The sequence below is a fragment of the Alligator sinensis genome, unplaced genomic scaffold, assembly GCF_000455745.1.
Source record: "Alligator sinensis unplaced genomic scaffold, ASM45574v1 scaffold810_1, whole genome shotgun sequence".
NCBI lineage: Eukaryota > Metazoa > Chordata > Crocodylia > Alligatoridae > Alligator > Alligator sinensis.
In genome coordinates this window covers 575,413-583,079 of record NW_005842691.1, presented here as the reverse complement: position 1 = coordinate 583,079, position 7,667 = coordinate 575,413, and the positions used below count along the sequence as shown (strand labels likewise).

The 7,667-nt window shown below is 45.6% G+C and overlaps 1 protein-coding gene across 2 annotated transcripts in view; it reads right to left on the bottom strand.

The window, feature by feature from the left end:
• The window catches only part of LYPD6 (LY6/PLAUR domain containing 6), a 137,411-nt gene extending 131,512 nt beyond the window's left edge, over window positions 1–5,899 (bottom strand). For both annotated transcript variants that reach the window (XR_003096325.1, XM_025215974.1), the window contains exon 1: window positions 5,856–5,899. The gene's annotated coding sequence lies outside the window, so the exon portion shown is untranslated. The remainder of the gene's footprint in view (window positions 1–5,855) is intronic.
• Between the last annotated feature and the right edge of the window lie 1,768 nt (window positions 5,900–7,667).

Sequence of the window (7,667 nt, the reverse complement as noted above, 5' to 3'; positions counted from 1 at the left end):
GTGCGGGCCCAAGGACCGAGCCCTGGGGGACTCCACTGCCCACTTCCCCCCAGGTCAAAATGACCCATCCACCACCACCCTCTGAGTATGACCCTTCAGCCAATTTGCAATCCATCTGACTGTGTAGGCATCGATGCCACAGTCGCCTAGTTTTTTAATGAGGATGGGGTGGTCGACAGTGTCAAAGGCCTTGCTGAAGTCCAGAAAGACTACATCCACAGTGACACTTGCATCCAATGCTGTTGTGACCTAATCGTAAAAGGCAATTAGGTTGGTCTGACTTGACCTGCCCCTAATGAAACCATGCTGGTTGCCCTTGAGCATCATCCCCGATGCTGGCCCATCACAGATGTGCTCTTTGATGATCTTCTCAAAGAGTTTCCCCAGGATTGAGGTAAGACTGACGGGCCTATAGTTGCCCAGGTCCTCCCTCCTCCCTTTTTTAAAGAAGGGGACCACATTGGCTACCTTCCAATCATCTGGCACCTGGCCCAAGCACCATGAGCGCTCGTAAAGCTATGCCAAGGGCCCTACAATAACCCCTCCTAGCTCCTTCAACACCCTGGGGTGGAGAGCATCTGGACCTGCTGATTTGAACACATCCAGCCCCTCCAGAAGCACTCTAACCCGGTCCTCCTCAACCTTAGGTCTGGAGGCGTTCCCCTCAAGTCCATCTTGAATCATGGTGGGGGAGTCCCAGTCCCTGCACAAGAAAATGGAGGTAAAGAATTTGTTAAAGAGGTCTGCTTTCTCCTTTGGTGCAACCACCAGATTGCCCCGCGTATCTTGCAGGGGCCCCACATTTCCCAGTGCCTTCTTCATCCTCCCTACATATTTGAAAAAGGACTTTTTATTATCTTTGATCTTGGACGCTAGGCCTAGCTCTATGTCCGCCTTAGCTTTCCTAACAGCCCCCCTACAGGCCCAAGCAGTGGAGGTATACTCCTCTTTGGAGATACCCGCCCCCTTCCACTGGGTGTACACCGCCTTTTTGGTAGCCAGGCATTCCCGGATGTCCTTGGTGAGCCAGGGGGGCTTTTGGGCACTCTTGCTTGTTCTTGTGTCAAGGTCTATATAGCTATGGATATGCTTTAAGGAAGTTTATATGGTTTATACATTCTTAACATGTTAATATGTATATTTGTATTGTTACTTGGTAGGTCTAGGAAATATTATTAACTTATTTGGGTTATATAAGTTGAGTCCCCATATGTGTTTATCGCATTGTAACCTTAACTATCTTGTCCAATGTATTAATTATTATATATGTTGTAAGTTATATGGTTTATGTAAACTGTGGGATATTATATGTAGCGGTAGATGTTAAGCTTAATTGTAAATATTTCATGTTTTATCTTAAGTATTTATTATAGTAATAAATTATATATAGTTGTGACAGGCTAGCTGGCAGTGACTTAGCCCAGGGGTTTTGAAAGGGCAAAAGATGATTGTAGGACTTGGGATTCCCTTTCCTCACCAATCAGGCCCCAGAGACTCACCCTCCATGTCCCCTGATTGGCCCCTTGGGTCACCTGGAGGGGGATAAAAGGGGCAGCACGGCTGACTCAAGGGAGACCAGTGAGGGACCACAAGGAAGGAGCTTCGAAGAGCTGGCAAGAGCTGGGCCAGCAGGGTGGGAGCAGTTGCCCCGGAAGCACCTGAAGGAGTGGGACCTGCAGGCAGCAGTGGGACCCTCAGCAGCACGGCGTGTGGCCGGAAGGAGAGGCTCCCCGCTGGGCTCCAGGATTGCCTACAAGAGGCTGCGGCCAGCAGGAGAGGATTCCCAGCTACAGCAAGGATCTGAGCAATGACCTGAGAGCTTCCCTGCCCTGCTTCCAGCTCCTCCAGTAAGAGGCCAGGCAGCTTGACATGAGGCTAGGGCTTCAGGAAAGTCAAAAACACTAGCAGCTTAGCATAACAATATTGCTGATGGCTGTGTGGTAGAGTTTCTACCTACCATATGGGAGAGCTAAGTTCAAATCCCAGCTTGGGTGAGTGAAGTAACAAAGAGAAATTTTTGTTGCCTTGGAAAGGGGTCATTGTGTTTTCCTCCTTTCTCCCCCTCCAGGTACCTAGGTCCTATATTCCTTGTTATTTGACATTTTGTATTTTGTGCCTTTTACATTTCCCCAACCAGTATTGTTTGTTCTGCTGTTTGTGTTTTATATTTTGTTAACCCTGTCTTTTGTCAACTGGATGAATATGTCTATGATTTTAAGTGTCTAACCTTTGTTGAATTCTGCCCCATTGGGGCATTGTAGTGTCCCCTATATCCCCTGGTTTATGCCTGCTATGTTCCCAGTACTGTTCTCTCATTAAAAGGCAAATGGTTAAGTCCCCACTGGTGATCTGGCTCTGCTCTATAGGAGAGGAGAGTCCCTACACCTCCCACAGCACTTGTGCACCTGCTTTGATCCCTTCAATTGGAGAGGGGGTGGGTACCTCTTGGAGTACCACCCGGGTTACATAGTTAAGCATTCGGTCTTGGCCTGGCTTTGTAGAGAGGAGAGGGAACTGCTCTAGTAGCTGGCCTGCCATCAGCACCCTGCCTGACCCCCACCACTGTCACTGGAGGACAGGGCACACCCCCCTGGGTGTACCCGGGCTACATACAAATACAACAGTTTGCATAATAGAGGGATTTAGCAGACAATATTTTGGTTCAGCCCATGGGCAGATCCGGGATTTAGTAAAGGGAGGTGCAGCACACTGCTTGCACCAGAACCCAGGGGGATGGGAGCAAGGCATATCTGGAGTCCCTAGGTCAGTGTGGGGCATGGAGGAGTCAGGCAAGGTGCAGGTACAGGAAAGGGCAGGCACTACCCCCCACCAACACTGCTGCTCAATCCCCAGCCAACCTCAGGGTGGTATGGCCCAGAGCCAACCCTGCCCTACTGCAGCTGCAGGAAGCAACTGCTCAACTTTCCAGGCTCAGCCAGGGACAATGGAGGTAGGGCACAGGTTCCTCCATCCAGCTCCTGCTCCCTGCCTGTGCCTCCCCCCGCACCTCCCAGGTATTCCCTGCTGGCCAGGAGTAGGTGTTGGAAGGAAGAACCTGTGCACTGCTATCACTGTCCCAAACCAAGCAGGGCTCCCCACACCACTGCTCACTGCAGCATGGATCAGGGGCAAGTCAGGAGCAGCACTGGGGCTCTCCCCATGCCTGAGCCATCCAGGGGCTGCAGCACACAGGTTCACCTTCCCATGCTTGCTCTTGGCAGGGGACAGTGGCTGGATGGAGGCATCTGCTTGCCCCTGCCCCCTACCACTCCCACCTCCCCACACAGCTGCAGCCCTGGGGCAGAAGAGCCGGAGAGGCTCAGGGGCTCTCTTTGTGCCCAGATCAGTCAGGGACAGCAGCAGCAGGTGTGACTTTACTGCTGACTCCTCCCCAGATCTAACCCTGGCCTATTTTTAAATATTTACCATTTGCAAAAATCAGCTCCAGATTTGCAGCATGCCTAACACTCTCACTTTTAGTACCAAGACAGTTATAGGTGTGGTATGGTTTTTTTTCTCTTAGTGCAAAATAACACTCAAACAATTTTAGTTTTGCAATATCTCTTTTCTAAATACAGAGTAGAAGAAAAGAAGCTTGGTATTTCTTAGGCACTAAAGAAGACTATTTACTCAGCCATTTTCAGTCTTTACAGACCAACATGAATAAGACCATTGTCTCATATATATCGATGCTCAAAACTGGAACTTCTTTTATTTCTAGAAATAATTTTCTCCTGTATTTCCCTTTTTACCCAAAATTGTGTTTTATTTTTTAAACCAGAGTAAGGTACCACAGAGATACTATAGGCAGTTAATGTTACATCACTTCTTAGCTTTTATTCATGCATCAAATTTATGGCTTTTGTTTAGCTGGCAAGATGTAAAACAATCTCTTTCCTCCAGATAAACAAAAAACCCAACCTTCCATTCGCATTATCTCCCTGCATTTATCAAGTTTAAAGTAACAATGGGAATATTGAAGAAATCCAAAGAGGAAACACAGAGCTATTGAGCCGCTATGGCATATCAGGGATTCTATCAATCTTAATGTCTAATGCTACATTCTTCTTCACTTAGATTTCAAAGGATACATGAAAGAGTCAAGCAAATTTCATGTAATTGCTGTGCTCTTAAAAGTTCCAGAGGAAACTGCATTTCAAGTTTAGTTACATTTCAAAACTTGAAAGAAAAGTATAGCAAAACCTCCACTAATGGTCACCTACAGTCACCTTACCTCATGTCCAATCTCAGTCCCTTCACATTAATTGTACAGCATTACTTTGCCTCCTGCTATAATGGCCAGAAAAACATGCAGTGCTTACTAAACACTTCTGCTGTATCTTTAAATCATAAGAAGTCAAAGGTCTATTTGGCCTATTATATTATGGCTAATTGCAAGCATAGTAGAAAGAGGAATACAAAATCATAGCAAAGCTTCATTTGCTTGGGGACAAATTGTAGGGTCTTTATGTTCAGACAAGTTGGCCCACCAAATATAAGTATGCACAACAATGAATGCCCCAGAATCTGGCGCTTAATGCTTTGTCCCAGTTTCTGGGAGCTTATTAAATAAAAGTACTGAGATTCAGTAGCAATCTATACTAGAATTATTTTTCTTGGTCATGGGTAACACTCTCAAATGTGCCAAGGGATCTGAGGACCCCATGGACAGAGAGGCCAAGTCCCCAGGATCAGCTTTCATTTACCGCAGGGAAAAGGCCGTTACTACAGAGCATCCGACCTGTTCTAAATCTCATCTAGTAATTTGTTCATGTTCCCATCCCCTACAGCCAGTTTTTCAACACTAGCCTTTTCAACAAATAGCATGTAGTTGTTTATGGCCAGATATTTAAAAATATTTGAAATCAGTAAGAGTTAGGCACTTTGGTGCTGTTGAAAGTCCCACTGGGTGCATCTACCTATGCATTAAGGCTGTTTTCCTAATGCACATTAAATTTAGTACCTCATGTGAGGGTGCCTATACACAAGCAGAGAGGCTGCTCCAACACACTGGAATTCGAGTGCATCGGAGCAGACTCACTTAGTTGAGTCTGCTGGAGCGTGGCAATTACCGCACTCCACCAGCCTCCTGCATCTCATGTATCAGTTTCCCCACACATAAAAATGGTGGCAGGGGCACTTGAACTAAAGCTCATCACAAGTGTTCCCACCACCATTTTAAAGTGTGGGGATGCTGATACACGAGACGTGGTGAAACTTCAATTAGAGCAGCTATCAAAGCTGCTCTAATTAAGGTGCTGCCCCCTCACCCCCGGACCACATGTAAAAGTGCCCTGAAGTATTAAACAAATGCATATTAGGCTGTATGTGCAGTAACAAATGCACACAGTATTTAAGTGAAGTTTAATACACAGTAGCCTATTTTACTGTGCATTAGCATAACAGCATGTTTTTATGTGACATGTTAATAAGCAGTAAAATAGGCTACGGTACATTAAAGCGTACATGGAGGTGCACCCACTGAGTGTCTATCTGCACCTTTAGGTACCTAAATACCTTTAAAATCCCACCTTTAGGAAGCCAAGCTTCACTGAAATCAAAGGTCCCTTAAGTGTCTATATTAGTTTTGAAAAAGATTTTTAGAATCCCGGACACCTCTGGAAATGTTGTCCCATGATTGAACTGCATGAATATCCACACAACACTGATTGAGCTCTCAACATCATGACCCAGTCTGAACAGAGCTCATAAAACCTGGCCTATAGAATCTCAGGGTTTTCTCAGCTTTAGGCTAGGTACAGACAGTCAAAAAGCCTGAGGCTGAATCAATTCAGTCTTTGCAGGTTAGTCTAAACTGCACCAATTACATTGAAAAGAAGTGGACAGAAATTTACCTTTGTTTCAGGAAATGCAGCCACATGCATGCAGTGGCTCAGGCCAGAGGTCAGGGGGCACTAGAGCATGCTTCACTGACTGTGTGTTCACTTCTTCTTCCTGGTGCCCCCAAGGTCTCTGGGATTTGCAGTCCAGAATTAAAACAGTAGGATTCTGCAGGGTTGCTCATCACTTCCTCTTCTTGCTTCCAGGTACCTCTGGGATTTCTAGTCCACAATTGCAGCCAGCAGTAAGGTTGACCAGGGGAAGGGGTATTTAACCCCACTGTCTGGCCCCAGACCCCGGCCAGGATTTGCCTGGGAAGGCAGTCCCTCACCCTGTAGACTGGGCTGCATCCCCAGCTGGGCTTGCTGCCTCCCACCCCCTTGTCAGCCAGCCCTCACTGCTCCAGCTGGGGAGCAGAGGGGCAGGGCCAGCCCTGCTCTCTGGAGCAGACAGCCTAGCCCAGCCCTGGGCTGGAAAGCATGCTGGGAGGCTGGGGGACTGTGATTCAACTTGAACCAGGAGGGGGTCTGGGACAGTTTCATAAACTGGTTTGACCCAAATCAGTTAATTCTGATACTACATTGAACCAGGTTTATCTTAAACCAGTTTCAGCCATTTTGAAACTGATTTATGTGCACTGGGCTGCTGTTCTGCGACGGGTTTAAACCAGTGTCTGATCGCTTAAACCAGTTTATGTGCAACTTTTACCCCTAGCCTTAGTGCTCAGAAGTCCTTGTCAAGGGAGTTACATGTAGCTGTTTCTAAATATATGAAAAAGATATAGAGCATCAAATACATTCTTCACAGGGTCACATTCTTGTTAATTCATTCATACTCACAATACCTCTGTGAGACAAGTACTATTCCTATGAGAGAGAAGGGGAAATTCAGAAAGGGAAATTACACCCGAACAACTCATGAGTTCTGAACACCTAACCCTGTATTCACTGCTCTCCCAAGCATGCTGTTTTATGCTAAATGCCTTTAAGACTGGCAAATTGTTCTCAGTACTTCTTGAAAAACTGTAAGCAGAAATTTAATTACTGTTTAATCCCAGCCTGTTACACTTATCAAATGATTACAACAATATCTTTAGCATTGTGCTTCAGGCAATACATGCACAATGTTTTTGTGTACAATTAGCTTTAATAGGTGTTTAGGCTTACCTAACTGAAGTGCCTAGTAAGCTACCTGAAGTGTTTGCTAAATCTGTTAGTAGCACAAAACTGATGCTCTTGACTTGAAGGCTAAGCAAGTTCTTCAGGTATAAAGGAGGGATCTCGTTACCACTCATTTTTGTAGAACAAACGCACACTAAATAGTTACTTCATTAGCACAAAAGAGAACAAGTCACAGGAATAAAATATAAATAGGGAGATATTTCAGAAGAGGGATTTTCCAACACAGTTTCCATTAGCACTGTTTTCAGGGGTGAGCTTCATTTCTTTCTTTCACTCTGTGGCTGACAAGAAAATCCATTTTTTCAGTTTTGTTTTGGTTTTTTTTTACGTCTTTACAGCTCTTAAAATTCTTCCCCAGGTAATGGGCATTCAGCCAAATGGGAAAGCAACTCACTGACCGACAAGAAAGGACATGTTAAACTCTGTCTTCCAGCCCTTTGTTCAGTACTCTGCCAACCTATATGGCACGTGGGACAGGTACCATAAAACAGAATGGTGTTTAAATGCTTTTACAAAGCTTTCTGAGAGATACCAAAGAGTACCAAGGTGACAGGGCCCAATCCTTCCCTCCATTCTACTGACAGAGAAGAGCAGGAGTAAGTATAAATGGAAAGTAGGTATGAAGGTAAGGATAAATAGATCCTC